Raw genomic sequence first — 16,147 nt, forward strand, 5'->3', positions numbered from 1 at the left:
AGGAGAAACATCATCGGTATATTGGCAATTTAGTAAGAACCGGTAGTGTTATAAACTCATAGCATGGTTTCAAAAGCGTAAATATCTCTGTTTATAGCCAAGTTGCATGCAGTGAGCGTGCTTGGTTCAGTCTGTTACTCTAACTTTTTCCATTTAGAAATCTGAAATTCAGAGACACCAACAAATCGACGTATATTAACTGATAAACCGCCATCTACCTCTGCATCTCCTGCTAATAACTTCCTTTCTGACCTGAAAAATCTGCCGAAGCGTATTGCTGAGTGCAGTTTAGAGGAACGTGTACACTGATCGTAATGTGGCCCACTAAGACTTTCTCTAAGGCAGGAAGTGTGATAGCTTATTGCGAGCACACACTCTAATGTGAAGATATTAGAAACTTTAACCAGTGATAGTGGATCAGGAATAAGCAATGTAAATTTTGATTCAAGAGACTATAATTTCATCTAAGGCATAAACATGGCCTCAATGAAGCACAAAATCGGCCGTGCGTGGAACATGTGGTACAATAAATCATCGCAAAGGTAAGATTTAAACAAAAGAATTTCATAGGCGTTAGAAAGTGTTGGAGACAGGTCACTAAACGAGGATGTGACGATTTCAACGACCCTAATATTTGGATAGACCAATCCTAAACCTGATTCTGAACCGTGCTACAATTACATCTACATCTACGAAGATACTCAGCAAGCCACTGAACGGTGCATGGCGGAGAATACCCTGTACCACTACTTGTCATTTCCTTTTCTGTTCCACTTGTAAATATAGCGAGGGGAAAACAACTGTCTTTATAGCTCCGTATGAGCTCTAATTTCTCGTACCTTACCTTCGTGGTCCTTAGAGGCAATGTATGTTGGCGGCATTAGAATCGTTCGGCAGTCAGTTTCAAATGCCGGTTCTCTAAATTTTCTCAATAGTGTTTCTGAAAAAGAACGTCGCGTTCCATGCAGGGATTCCCATTTGAGTTCCCGAAGCATCTCCATAACACTTACCTGTTGTTCGAACCTATCGGTAACAAATGTAGCAGCCCGTCTCTGAATTTCTTCGATGTCTCCCTTCAGTCCGACTGGTACGGATTCCAAACACTCGAGCAATACTCAAAAATAGGTCGTACCAGCGTCCTGTATGCGGTCTCCTTTACAGATGAACCACTCTTTCCTAAAGTTCTCCCAATAAGCCGAAGTCGACCATTCGCCTTCTCTACCACATTTTTCACATGCTCGTTCCTTTTCATATCGCTTGAAACGACTTGACTTTGTCAAGCAGGACGTTAGTACACTGTATCCGAACATTACAGGTTTGATCTTCCTACTCATCCGCATTAACTTGCATTTTTCCACATTTAGAACTAGCTGCCATTCATCACACCTAATAGAAATTTTGTCTAAGTCGTCTTGTATCTTCTTTCAGTCCCACAACTTCGACACCTTACCGAACACAACAGCATCGTCAACAAACATCCGCAGATTGCTGCACACCCCGCCGCCATATCATCTCGGCAACTGACCATCTCACCGAACAACGAACGCTAAGTTTGAACACAGATAAACGCACGTTAAAGACCGGGAAATGCTGGAAATATTAATATGCCAAGCCATGCAATGAGACTCAGAATCTCTGAAAGAATTTGTAACACGAGACCTGAGAACGATCAACCAAAAGCGACTTTATTTCTACTTATACACTACTCAGCCATAGCAGTGCCCCCGCACTCCGAAACACGTAGACCGGAGCCCCAAGCAAGACTAGAATTTCGTACCGTCCGTTTAAACGGCACGTTCCCAGCTGAGCCCTCGGTGGGCTCGTCCCTGACAGGCTGACTTTATAAGCTCTTCAAAGTGTTTCACCTCAAGTACCCCTACTGAGTTCGTCAAAGACAGTGATACTTTCAGAAATAGACTGCTAGGTACAGAAATGTACGGAAACCAGTTTGCAGACTGGCTGTAATTTAGTATACTCAGAAGAACAGAACTACAAGTTGTCATTGTGACAGACAACTTTCAAAATGTGCCACGATAATAAAGATTAGGTTCAACAAATTAGGCCATCGAAACAGTGGATGAAAGAGGAAGGGATATCGGTATGTGTTATCAGGAACGTAAAGATACAAACAGAAACTGAAAGAAAAACTACATTTTCACAAATGAAAGCACTTGTTGGTGTTGTGGTCTTCAGGCCAGAGACTGGTTTGATGTAGCTCTCCATGCTACTCTATAATGTGCAAGCTTCTTCATATCCGCCCGCATCTCGTGGTCGTGCGGTAGCGTTCTCGCTTCACACGCCCGGGTTCCCGGGTTCGATTCCCGGCGGGGTCAGGGATTTTCTCTGCCTCGTGATGGCTGGGTGTTGTGTGCTGTCCTTAGGTTAGTTAGGTTTAAGTGGTTCTAAGTTCTAGGGGACTGATGACCATAGATGTTAAGTCCCATAGTGCTCAGAGCCATTCGAACCATTTTTCATATCCGAGTAACTACTGCAGCCTACATCCTTCTGAATCTGCTTGGTGTATTCATCTCTTGGTCTCCCTCTACGATTTTTACTCTCCACGCTTCCCTGTAACACTCGATTGGTTATCCCTTGATGCTTCAGAACGTGTCCTACCAACCGATCCCTTCTTCTAATCAAGCTGTGCCACAAATTCCTCTTCTTCCCAATTCTATTCAGTACTTTCTCATTACTCCTCATTAGTTACATTAAGAAAGCACTTATGTTTATTTCTCCACGACGTGCCACAATCCACCAGTTGTACCACTTTTATGTTTTGAAAGGGAGTTTAAAATTACCGTATCGATATTAAATACTGCCAAGACTCATTTGTTTTACAAAACCGAACAGTTGTAAGGCTTCTGAACTGCAATTTGAGCTCGTATCTGCTTATGGTGGAAATATTTGTAGTGGAATAAAGGTAACAAGATAGTGTCGTGAGGAATAACTTGATGATAGTTATCAAAAAAGGAATGGGAAGCTATCCATTGTTATATGTGAAATCGTGCGAATGTTTGGAGGAAAATACTATCAGACTTTTAACTATCAGCGATGTCATGACAAATTCCTGGATCTGTTGAGAGCAGATGGTGGAAGATAAATACTATTATGTGACACTGTATGCGCCTTGTCCTGAAAAGGTGTCTCGAGGTCTGAAAAGAGATCCATTGTATGCAACTCAGTCACTTGTTTCCAAAAGTAGGAGAAGCGCTTTAATGGAAAAAATTCTTTGGACGACGGCTGGCTTCAAGAAGAGCTAATAACTGGTCGAGAGAACGTGTGGAACACCTCTGTAAGAGTAAAATACAAAATCATACAGCCATAACGTCAAAATGCACGGATTATATGTGAAATTATGCGAAAGGAATTTCGAATTTGCTACAAGTTAAAACAAAAATACATTGTGGAGTCACATTAATGTGACGGCCTGTAAAAAGTCTGAAGAGCTACATTTTTCAGCGCGGACCGCTGCGAGACGTGTAAGAAGAGAGTGAGTGGGTCTCTGGAAAGTACAGACAGGGATATGGAGCCATGACGACTCCAGTGCTGTGGACGGCAGCGCTTGATTTCTCGGTTGAAAATCGATGACTAAAACAACCTGGTCGAAGTGGCCCCACAGATTCTCTATTGCATTTAAACGAGGGAGATTGATGGCCACGGGAGTACGGTAAACATATCATTAGATGGCTTGCGCAGTACAATGTAGATGTCTCCGACTCCTTTACAAGTTTTGTTCCGAGACCTTTACATGAAGTAATTGTCATCGGATGTTTCTCTGCGACTCAGGACCCAACTTTTTGAAGGTATTGCCATCTATCAGCGCTTCTTCAGCTTGAGATGCGCACCATCAGGCTACCGATGCTCTTGGACATGTTAATGATTTGCAATTGTAGCGACGAAGTTCCTCGGTGGTTCATACGCTGGACTCGCAGATATGAGCGGCTTTGAATCTCTATATAGATGTCCTGACTCAGTGCTTGTTGTAGGCACTTAACGTCGATCTATGGTTGGTAGATTTGTAAGTTAGCAGTTAAATAGCTACTTTCCACTGTAGATCTTGCTATTCCACAGTTCAGTCATTTTTGCTTGCTTGATATCGTATGGTTAATGTAGAGAGGCGATTCTGTACTCAGAATCAACTACAAGCGACTTGAAGGCTAGTCTGTGAGGCTCATGGAAAGCTTGTTTTGCGCTTCCAGATGAGCTCTGCCCCCTCACAAGGAACATTGGGACTTGCATCTGCATAGTATGTACTCATGTACGAGAGTTGCCAGAAAGTAATACACCGCATTTTTTTCTTACTTGAAATCAATCCTACGAGCGCGAAACATTACGTATGTATTATTTGAAGTGAGCAGGCCAAGTTTCTGTCACTTCCAACGGTTAGCGAAGCTGCAGGGCAGTTTCAAAATGGCGTCTGTAGGTGATGTATGTTACGAGCAACGTGCCGTCATTGAATTTCTCACTGCAGAGAAAGGAACCGTGGAGAATATTCATAACCGCAGGTGCAAAATCTGTGGAGCATCTGCTGTCGACAGAAGTACAGTTAGTCGCTGGGCACGCCGGGTGAGGTCATCAGAAAGCGGTTCGGCGGAGCTCCACGATTTGCAGCGGTCAGGGAGACCATCCACGGCTGTCACACTTGACGTGTTGCAGCGAGCTGTTATTGTTTCGGTCATTAAAGCATGCCTTTCGTGGAAGACATTTTGAGGACGATGAGGAGTTTATTCACACAGTGAAGGACTGGCTTCGCTACCAGGACAAGGATTGGTACCGATAGGGCATACACGCCCTTGTTTCGCGCTGGAGGATGGCTATAGAACGAGATGGAGATTACGTCGAAAAATAGAGTGTGTCGATAAAATACCTTTCTTTCGTTTGTTTAATTCTCATTATGTTCAGTAAAGAACTGTTGAAGGAAAAAATGCGACAACCCTCGTATGTTTTGCAGTGTGGAGAGAACGTGTTTGGGTTGAACGCCGCTGCCGTCCACTAAGTTTGCTGTATGGTGAGATGGTATCATGTAGTTAGATAATACATGCCGAATGGACCGCTTAGGTTCGGCATCATGTTCTCTTCACCGATGAGTGTCGCATATGCGTTCAACTAGACAAACGTCGGAGCCCTGTCAGGCTAAACGCTTTAGACACACTGTCCAACGAGCGTAGCAAGGTGGAGGTTCCCTGCTGTTTTAGGGTGGCATTATGTGGGGCCGACGTACGCCGCTAGTAGTCATGGAAGGCGTCGTAACGGCTGTACGATACGTGAATGCCATCCTCCGACCGATGGTGCAACAATATCGGCAGCATGTTGGCGAGAGTGTTTGACTATAGCTTTATATAACTGACTTAAAAAGACAAGTAAATCGTAATAGCACATGTATTATCTAACTACATGATACCATCTCACCATACAGCAAACTTAGTGGACGGCAGCGGCGTTCAACCCAAACACGTTCTATCCACACTGCGAAACATACGAGGGTTGTCGCATTTTTTCCTTCAACAGTTCTTTACTCAACATAATGAGAATTAAACACACGAAAGAAAGGTATTTTATTGACACACTCTATTTTTCGACGTAATCTCCATCTCGTTCTATAGCCATCCTCCAGCGCGAAACAAGGGCGTGTATGCCCTATCGGTACCAATCCTTGTCCTGGTAGCGAAGCCAGTCCTTCACTGTGTGAATAAACTCCTCATCGTCCTCAAAATGTCTTCCACGAAAGGCATGCTTTAATGACCGAAACAACAACACCTCGCTGCAACACGTCAAGTGTGACATCCGTGGATGGTCTCCCCGACCGCTGCAAATCGTGGAGCTATTGCGCACAGTTTGAGTAGTAACACGACATCCTGTGGCTGCACGGAAAGCATTATTCAACATGGTGGCGTTGCTGTCAGGGTTTCTGCGAGCCATAATCCGTACGTAGCGGTCATCCACTCCAGTAATAGCCTTTGGACGGCCTGAGCGAGGTATGTCATCGACAGTTCCTGTCTCTCTGTATCTCCTCCATGTCCGAACAACACAGCTTTGGTTCACTCCGAGACGCCTGGGCACTTCCCTTGTGCAGAGCCCTTCTTGGCACAAAACAACAATGCGGACGCGATCGAACCGCAGTATTGGCCGTCTAGGCATGGTAGAACTACAGACAACACGAACTGTGTAAATCCTTCCTGGTGGAATAACTGGCACTGATCGGCTGTCGGACCCCCTACGTCTAATAGGCGCTGCTCATGCTCTTTGGGCGGGTTTAATGACATCTTTGAACAGTCAGAGGCACTGTGTCTGTTATACAATATCCACAGTCAACGTCTATCTTCAGGAGTTCTGGGTATCGGGGTGATGCAAAACTTTTTTTGATATATGTATATACGCTTTAGGATTTTTTGTGCTCTGCAGAGAGTACACGATCGCACGATGCGAATCGTAATGTTTTCATTCAGCAGTTGATAATCTCGTATACGTTCCTTACAATCTTTCACACTGAAGCTAGCATCAGTTACTATGAATATTATTCGTCTCGATCTCTGCATGATTTTCAACCAAAAAGATAAGTTTCAATGTTAACGCAACTAGCAGGGTCGCGGTATTTCGTTTTCGTATATGCTTTTCAACTCGTCTGTTTTTATTGTAAATATCTGTTGTGTATTCTTGTTCTTCTGACGTTTTCTACATTCTGGAGGATCTCCCCATTCCCGATCGATTGGAACGAAAAGTATATTTAACTTGATCTAATCTAGAAAGTGTATATGCATGGGGTGGACTAAATTGCGGGAGCACGAAAAACACAACGCATTACCTTGCCTAAGAAGATGTAGGAAAACCTTTCGCATTCAAAACTGCTTCCAGTCGTCTCGGAATGGATACAGACAACTCATGTATAAAAGATGGTTCAAATGGCTCTGAGCACTGTGCGACTTAACTTCTGAGGTCATCAGTCGCCTAGAACTTAGAACTAATTAAACGTAAGTAACCTAAGGACATCACACACATCCATGCCCGAGGCAGGATTCGAACCTGCGACCGTAGCAGTCGCGCGGTTCCCGACTGTAGCGCCTAGAACCGCTTGGCCATCCTGCAAAATAGTGGAAAGTTCAGGTAACGATGACGGGGGTGGAAAGCAATCACAAAGATTAAATGATGCTGACATCCGATGATTGTGGTGGCCAGGTGAGATGCGAAAAATCCTACCCGTGCACACAAAACCAGCCTTGGACGATGCGAGCTGTGTGAACAGGGGCCCTGTCGTCTTGGAACACAGCATTACCATCCGGGAAAAAACATTATTCAGTGGGATGGAACTGATCAACAAAAGTGGTCACATAACCCTTGGTAGTAACTTAGAGTAACTACGGGACCCACGGAATAGAGTGAAATGACTGCCCAGATCTTCACTGAACCCCAGCCATGTTTCAGTGTTGGCACGTAAACTCGGCCATAAGTTGGAAACATTGTGAAATAAGACTCGCCAGATCACATGACTTCCATAACGCCACAGTCCAAGTTTCATGGTTTTGGTATTGTTTTCTTGCTACGGGCATTTGTATCGCTGATGAGCGGTTTCGAAATACCAGCTCGCCCTGCAATTCCTTACTTATAGAGCTCCTTTCGAGTTGTTTTGGTGCTGATAGGGCCCGCGAATCCGACCTTCATTTCTGCAGCGACTTTTGCAGCTGTCGTCCCCTTCTACATCTACATCTACATCTATACTCCGCAAGCCACCCAACGGTGTGTGTCACACGGCACTTTACGTGCCGCTGTCATTACCTCCCTTTCCTGTTCCAGTCGCGTAATGTTCGCGGGAAGAACGACTGCCGATACCTCATCCAGAAACGCACCCTCTCGAAACCTGGACAGCAAGCTACACCGCGATGCAGAGCGCCTCTCTTGCAGAGGCTGCCACTTGCGTTTGCTAAACATCTCCGTGACGCTACCACGCTTACCAAATAACCCTGTGACGAAACGCGCCGCTCTTCTTTGGTTCTTCTCTCCCCCCTCTGTCAACCCGACCTGGTACGGATCCCTCACTGATGAGCAATACTCAAGTATATGTCGAACGAGTGTTTTGTAAGCCATCTCCTTTGTTGATGGACTACATTTTCTAAGGACTCTCCCAATGAATCTCAACCTGGCACCCACCTTACCGACAACTAGTTTTATATGATCATTCCACATCAAATCGTTCCGTACGCATACTCTCAGATATTTTACAGAAGTAACTGCTACCAGTGTTTGTTCCGCTATCATATAATCATACAGTAAAGGATCCTTCTTTCTGTGTATTCGCAATACATTACATTTGTCTATGTTAAGGGTCAGTTGTCACTCGCTGCACCAAGTGCCTATCCGCTCCAGATCTTCCTGCATTCCGCTGCAATTTTCTAATGCTGCAACTTCTGTGTATACTACAGCATCATCCGCGAAAAGCCGCATGGAATTTCCGACACTATCTACTAGGTCCTTTATATATATTGTGAAAATCAATGGTCCCATAACACTCCCCTGTGGCACGCCAGAGGTTACTTTAACGTCTGTAGACGTCTCTCTATTGAGAACAACATGCTGTGTTCTGTTTGCTAAAAACTCTTCAATCCAGCCACACAGCTGGTCTGATATTCCGTAAGCTCTTACTTTGTTTATCAGGCGACAGTGCGGAACTGTATCGAACGCCTTCCGGAAGTCAAGGAAAATGGCATCTACCTGGGAGCCTGTATCTAATGTTTTCTGGGTCTCATGAACAAATAAAGCGAGTTGGATCTCACAAGATCGCTGTTTCCGGAATCAATGTTGATTCCTACAGAGTAGATTCTGGGTTTCCAGAAATGACATGATACGCGAGCAAAAAACATGTTCTAAAATTCTACAACAGACCGATGTCTGAGATATAGGCCTTTAGTTTTGCGCATCTGCTCGACGACCCTTCTCGAAAACTGGAACTACCTGTGCTCTTTTCCAATCATTTGGAACCCTCCGTTCCGCTAGATACTTGCGGTACACGGCAGTTAGAAGGGGGGCAAGTTCTTTCGCGTACTCTTTGTAGAATCGAATTGGTATCCCGTCAGGTCCAGTGGGCTTTCCTCTATTGAGTGATTTCAGTTGATTTTCTATTCCTTGGACACTTATTTCAATGTCAGCCATTATTTCGTTCGTGCGAGGATTTAGAGAAGGAACTGCAATGTAGCCTTCCTCTGTGAAACAGCTTTGCAAAGGTGTTTCGTATTTCAGCTATACGCGTGTCAACCTCTGTTTCAATGCCATTATCGTCCCAGAGTGTCTGGATATGCTGTTTCGATCCACTTAAATTTGCAGTGAAGCTCTCTTTGCTTTCGAAGTAGTTTCCTAACTTTGTTGTTGGACCACGGTGGGGTTTTCCCGTCCCTCACAGTTTTAGTAGGCACGTACCTGTCTAAAACGCATTTTACGATTGCCTTGAACTTTTTCCGTAAACGCTCAACATTGTCAGTGTCGGAACAGAAATTTGCATTTCGATCTGTTAGGTAGGCTGAAATCTGCCTCCTATTACTCTTGCTAAACAGATAAACCATCCTCCCTTTTTTTATATTCCAAATTACTTCCATATTCAGGGATGCTGCAACGGCCTTATGATCACTGATTCCCTGTTCTGCGCTTACAGAGTAGAAAAGTTCGGGTCTGTTTCTTTTTGGGCACGCCATTTGTCACGATCATTCATCATATACTCTCGTCTGCGTTATACCTTAGCGGATTACGTATTCGTGCTTTCCATTTATGCGGTATAATTCTTTGATACAGTGCCTCTCGAAATACCAAACACTTTGGCTCCCTTTGTTACGGAAGCATCCACCATAGGAGCATCAACCATTTGCCCACTTTCGAATTCACTTTGCTCCAACATTATGCACTCACAGCCACGCTGAACACTGTTGTGATCGCTACTGACATTTGCAATGTGTTGAGGACACTTTACAGGTGCCGTTCGTCGTCAAATGCAACAGAGTCACCTGCAGGCTTACGAAGCATCTGAATTTATGTTCAAGCATACATTTCTGACGGTGTTTCCATATTTTTGTACAAACTCTATATGCTCGATGCATTACAGCAACCTGAGACTTACATCCCCATGTGAGACGTGATGTTTACTGGAACTAAGCAAAACGTGGAAGGCAGGATCCACCAATATAACTTCCTTTTCACACAACCTGTTTATTTAAACATATACAACCATAACCTTTTTTTACAAAATAAACAACTTGGAGAAATTTGCAAGACGGCCAGACCTGCAGCCCTCCCGTTATCGGGTCAAACAACGGTGTTTATTATCGAGCAGGACACAGTCTCTCTTATTAAATGCCCTTCTGCGGCGTGAAAACTGTATAAGCATCATTGATAACAACAGCGATTCAATTACTCAAAACAAATAACGTAATTTTTAATTTCAAAGCTGTATGTTGAAAGCTTCGGGGTTAAGATGCGCACCAGTGCTTAAAGATTAAACAGATTAGGGAACAATATGACAATGATAAGGTTTACTTGAAAGCAATCAACTTCTTAATTTCAATCGACAACCAAGGAGCGACTGGATCCCAGCCCCTCCCTTTTGATAATCTTACTTGGACTAAAGCCCTGGTGACAGTTAGCTGTTAATATATTCAGAGTTAAACTGATTGTCAATCATTAAGACCGCTCTGAAGGAACGTCTTAAAACATTACTTGTGAACACTTATTACAAGAGAACTCACTCGGCGGAACAAGAAGATCCAGCTAAAATACACTAATAATGACCCGGTCTTTCAAACACAGCAACGCACAGCTTATCACAACAGGTTCTTTAGATTATAACTAATGACGGAAAAATGTAATTACAATCAAAGACTTGAACCGGTTAACATCTAACTCTAACCACAAGGTCCCTCTTTTGCTTAACGGCAACCTGTGCCTTAGTACAATTGTTACGGCTGTATTTACGACCAGGAGCTGATTCATTAGAAAGTTAATGAACGGGTACAAACCATAAAGGAAAGGCCATATAATAGCGGGACAAATTTTCAAACGACAACTAGTGTCTTAGCACAATGCTACGGTCCATATTTACGACCAAAGAGCCGACCGAGTAAAGCTCTGAGGGTCTGGTACAAACTAGAAAATATAAGCAGGGCAGATAGACAATGACACAAATCACCAAGGGGATTACAGAACGTTACTTCCCTTTGTCAGCAAGCAGTTGCATGGATCCACGGTGCGTCGCAGCGGTTACCGAGTAGTGCCGATGAAAGACAGGTAGAAGAGGGCAGCCAGGCCAAGAGCGGTCGTCCGACACGAATGTTGCAACCAACCGATGGGATGTCAACCTGCTGCTTGTAGTCGACGCTGACCCCGGTGAAGTACTCCGGTATCTTCACTCTGAGCAGGCCATCTTTGCGCAGCTCGTAGCTTCGGCTGCTCGAACCTCGTGACCACCTCTTGTGGCGACGCTACCGCCAATCCCCAAACTGTTGTTAATAAAAATTCTCTATTTAAACTAGACTGAACTGTATGTGCTGAGATTCGATCAGGATAGAGCCAGTGAAAAATGTCGATAGTTCCCAACCGCAAGGTTGGACGAGTAGTACATCTTCGAATAGTAAGTTGACAGCTAACAGAGCTAGGTGCACGCGGTAAAAGTTTGAGTAGTGGTGAGGAGATGCGCAGAGACAGCAGACGTGTTTAGAGTCGGAGCTAGTTGCCTGCAGGAGGCAGCCGGGTCGTGACAGCATCAAAGTAAGAATTGGCGCTACGCACATAATAAGCTACATACTGAACGAAACTCGGTACATACCTGGGGAAACTAGAAAGAATAATTAATAAAATAGGTTTTCTTTGGTTAAATAATGTCTAAAAGCTACATAGAAATCCCATTGTTGATGCAATAAGCGTTTTGTGAAACTTTCTCGTAAATCCATGGCACAGAATTTTTTTTAGTTTTTCACATGTGCCTTAAAAGTTTGAACAATAAATACTTTTTAGATAAAATTAGAGTTTCATCTCACACCATATGTCGTTCTGCGCATTCTGTGCTTGCATTGAACCAAAAGGTACATTAAAGTAAAGTTCCCATGAGTAAAGCTAATAATTTCATTTATCAGAGTAAAATAATCTATATGCCATTGCACAGCTGGAAAATTATTCAGATCAGGACAGAATTTTTATTAAGTAACAAACAAGGCCAAACTGAGTAAAGTTATCTAGAATGACAATTTTATGCCATTGCACTACGGCTGAGTTGAATATATGTTTTATTATCGGCTAAACGGGAAGGAGTGCACGAGCTAAGTCCACGGACGCAGTCAGATGCAGGTTGGTGACTTTCATTTATTTTTACCACTAAACTTTCATGCAGTCAGATGTGTATTTTGAGTATCAATTTTCTAACAATATTTTCATGCAGTTAGATAAAGTTCAGTTCAGTTACATACACAGTCAGATGCAAGTTTTATTAAAGACTAAAGCAGTCACACGCAGATCAGTCTAGTTTAAATAGAAAATTTTCATTAACAACACTTTCATCGTCCTCGGTCTCGGGCCAGCGAACACCGTATACACCGTACATCGGCTAGCAAAGACCATCTAAAGACACAACCCACAGATACCAACTCTTCCTCATAGATATTGGCAACGGGGCCGCAAGAGGGGCAGTTGATACTACACCTGAGCCAGTGATGCCAGACAGAACAGTCCACTAGATCAATGGCACCACGGCTCCCCATGTGAACCTCAGCTGACTACAAGCCACGCTGCTTAAACTTTTCATGTTTGCCGAGATACTAGACAGGATTTCTCATATTCACTTAAATTCGGTTTCTTCTTGTTAAACCTGCTACTAACCGCTGCGCTCTTAAAACAAGTGTTAACTGCTCAGGTAATTTACTTTAATCCTTCTTGTAGTCAGATAGCATTACTAAATTTGATGCATAGGTCAAAAATTTTTGTATTAAATTCACTTACGTTGGTAATACAATCTTATACCAAGCAGTACGCTCACAAGTTGAACAAAGCCGCAGGAGATTATGAACATCGATCATACGCTGTGCTTCTAAGCTAAACCGTTGTTGTGGGACAGGGTCTAGTTTAAGAAATAGTCTCGTCTCCAGTACTACTGGAAAAAACCAAATTACAAAATAAAAAAAACACCTGGAATTAGAATGTGACACCTGACATCAGGTATTCTAATGCAAAACTCTAACCACTGCACCGAACGGACAGGAGGAGGAGGAGGATATTAGTGTTTAACGTCCCGTCGACAACGAGGTCATTAGAGATGGAGCGCAAGCTCGGGTGAGGAAAGTATGGGGAAGGAAATCGGCCGTGCCCTTTCAAAGGAACCATCCCGGCATTTGCCTGAAGTGATTTTAGGGAAATCACGGAAAACCTAAATCAGGAAGGTCGGAGACGAGATTGAACCGTCGTCCTCCCGAACGCGAGTCCAGTGTGCTAACCACTGCGCCACCTCGCTCGGTGAACGAACAGCGCTCTTACACTCTATTGAATGAAGATATTTGTCGTGGACGTAATTACAGCGTTGCCAATTCTTCATTCTTGGACGTCTATTTTCTACCGATAATGTGCGCAGTGCAAAATTTTGTTAAGAGAGACTTTTGTGCTGCTAGCAGGAGAGGAATCACCAGCGCGTGCCCCACGTGTCGCGGGTTTGTCTACTCGCTGTTTCAAGGTGTAAACATAAAAACCATTTCTCTCTTGTTAGGTGGAAGGCTGCTCGATCGCAGCTGCGGACAAGGATTATTTTAAAACGCCTGCCCTATTTCTTGACATTTACATATTTTTGTGCAGCTCTCCATCTCTAACGTCCTGGATCACTCTGTATAAGCACATTGTGGCACGTTTACAAACGTTCGACAAGCAAAGACTCTTTGAAAACGAGGCAAAAATCTGGATCTTATCTCCATTTGTACAGATGGTTATACGTCAAATTCCAAGCGACACTAATCGATTAATGCATCATTCTGCACACATCAACAATACTCACTCCTTGATGATTATTATGAAGCTGATCGTTTCCCTATAAAATGGACTATCGTGTTATACATGTACATTATAATATTGGATGCTGGACAAAACCTGCTACTCAAGATCAATCCATTTCTGATTTGGAGAGATAGTGTTTAGTTTCTCAAGATAATTGTTTCGTGCAGTCTCATTTCTACTTCTCTGGCACTGCGTGTCTACCAGAACCTCAGTGCGGTCTGGTGTTAGCCCCTTACCTATATTTACCACAATAAGATCTTTAAAGAGAGAACCTTGTGAAACCAAATACAACAAACATAAGATTTCTGACATTCAGTACCTGCCTCGCTCTTCACTCCAGTTCTCGGCATAGTGATACAGTAGACACCAGTGCTGTTTTCGCCTGATGTATTACGTTCAGCCAACGAATACTATATTTTACAAACTGTTCTTATCTAGATTAACTACAAGACGTATCAGGTGATTTACATTCGAACATACACCACTTACCCAAATGACACATACGGCTATACTACATAACAGAAATGAAGGAACAGTTCAAATGTAATGATCGCGACAGAATATGCTTCAGAAAGTTAACTCTCGGCAGATAGTCAGGGCGGTGCTAATACATTAGCAGTTTATTTTTTTAAAACGTTGTATAAATTTCCGCGCACTACCGTCATACGGAAGTACTAAGCTACATTTACAAACGGCTGAAAGCGATTGCCAACATAACGCAGGAAATGATGGAAAAGTGTGCAGCCAGGAAACACCGCGATAACGAGCTAAGCAGCTACGAAAAGTATCATATTGCAGAGAATGATACACTCCTGGAAATTGAAATAAGAACACCGTGAATTCATTGTCCCAGGAAGGGGAAACTTTATTGACACATTCCTGGGGTCAGATACATCACATGATCACACTGACAGAACCACAGGCACATAGACACAGGCAACAGAGCATGCACAATGTCGGCACTAGTACAGTGTATATCCACCTTTCGCAGCAATGCAGGCTGCTATTCTCCCATGCAGACGATCGTAGAGATGCTGGATGTAGTCCTGTGGAACGGCTTGCCATGCCATTTCCACCTGGCGCCTCAGTTGGACCAGCGTTCGTGCTGGACGTGCAGACCGCGTGAGACGACGCTTCATCCAGTCCCAAACATGCTCAATGGGGGACAGATCTGGAGATCTTGCTGGCCAGGGTAGTTGACTTACACCTTCTAGAGCACGTTGGGTGGCACGGGATACATGCGGACGTGCATTGTCCTGTTGGAACAGCAAGTTCCCTTGCCGGTCTAGGAATGGTAGAACGATGGGTTCGATGACGGTTTGGATGTACCGTGCACTATTCAGTGTCCCCTCGACGATCACCAGTGGTGTACGGCCAGTGTAGGAGATCGCTCCCCACACCATGATGCCGGGTGTTGGCCCTGTGTGCCTCGGTCGTATGCAGTCCTGATTGTGGCGCTCACCTGCACGGCGCCAAAAACGCATACGACCATCATTGGCACCAAGGCAGAAGCGACTCTCATCGCTGAAGACGACACGTCTCCATTCGTCCCTCCATTCACGCCTGTCGCGACACCACTGGAGGCGGGCTGCACGATGTTGGGGCGTGAGCGGAAGACGGCCTAACGGTGTGCGGGACCGTAGCCCAGCTTCATGGAGACGGTTGCGAATGGTCCTCGCCGATAGCCCAGGAGCAACAGTGTCCCTAATTTGCTGGGAAGTGGCGGTGCGGTCCCCTACGGCACTGCGTAGGATCCTACGGTCTTGGCGTGCATCCGTGCGTCGCTGCGGTCCGGTCCCAAGTCGACGGGCACGTGCACCTTCCGCCGACCACTGGCGACAACATCGATGTACTGTGGAGACCTCACGCCCCACGTGTTGAGCAATTCGGCGGTACGTCCACCCGGCCTCCCGCATGCCCACTATACGCCCTCGCTCAAAGTCCGTCAACTGCACATACGGTTCACGTCCACGCTGTCGCGGCATGCTACCAGTGTTAAAGACTGCGATGGAGCTCCGTATGCCACGGCAAACTGGCTGACACTGACGGCGGCGGTGCACAAATGCTGCGCAGCTAGCGCCATTCGACGGCCAACACCGCGGTTCCTGGTGTGTCCGCTGTTCCGTGCGTGTGATCATTGCTTGTA

This window comes from Schistocerca americana, chromosome 5 (genome assembly GCF_021461395.2).
Source record: "Schistocerca americana isolate TAMUIC-IGC-003095 chromosome 5, iqSchAmer2.1, whole genome shotgun sequence".
Lineage (NCBI taxonomy): Eukaryota > Metazoa > Arthropoda > Insecta > Orthoptera > Acrididae > Schistocerca > Schistocerca americana.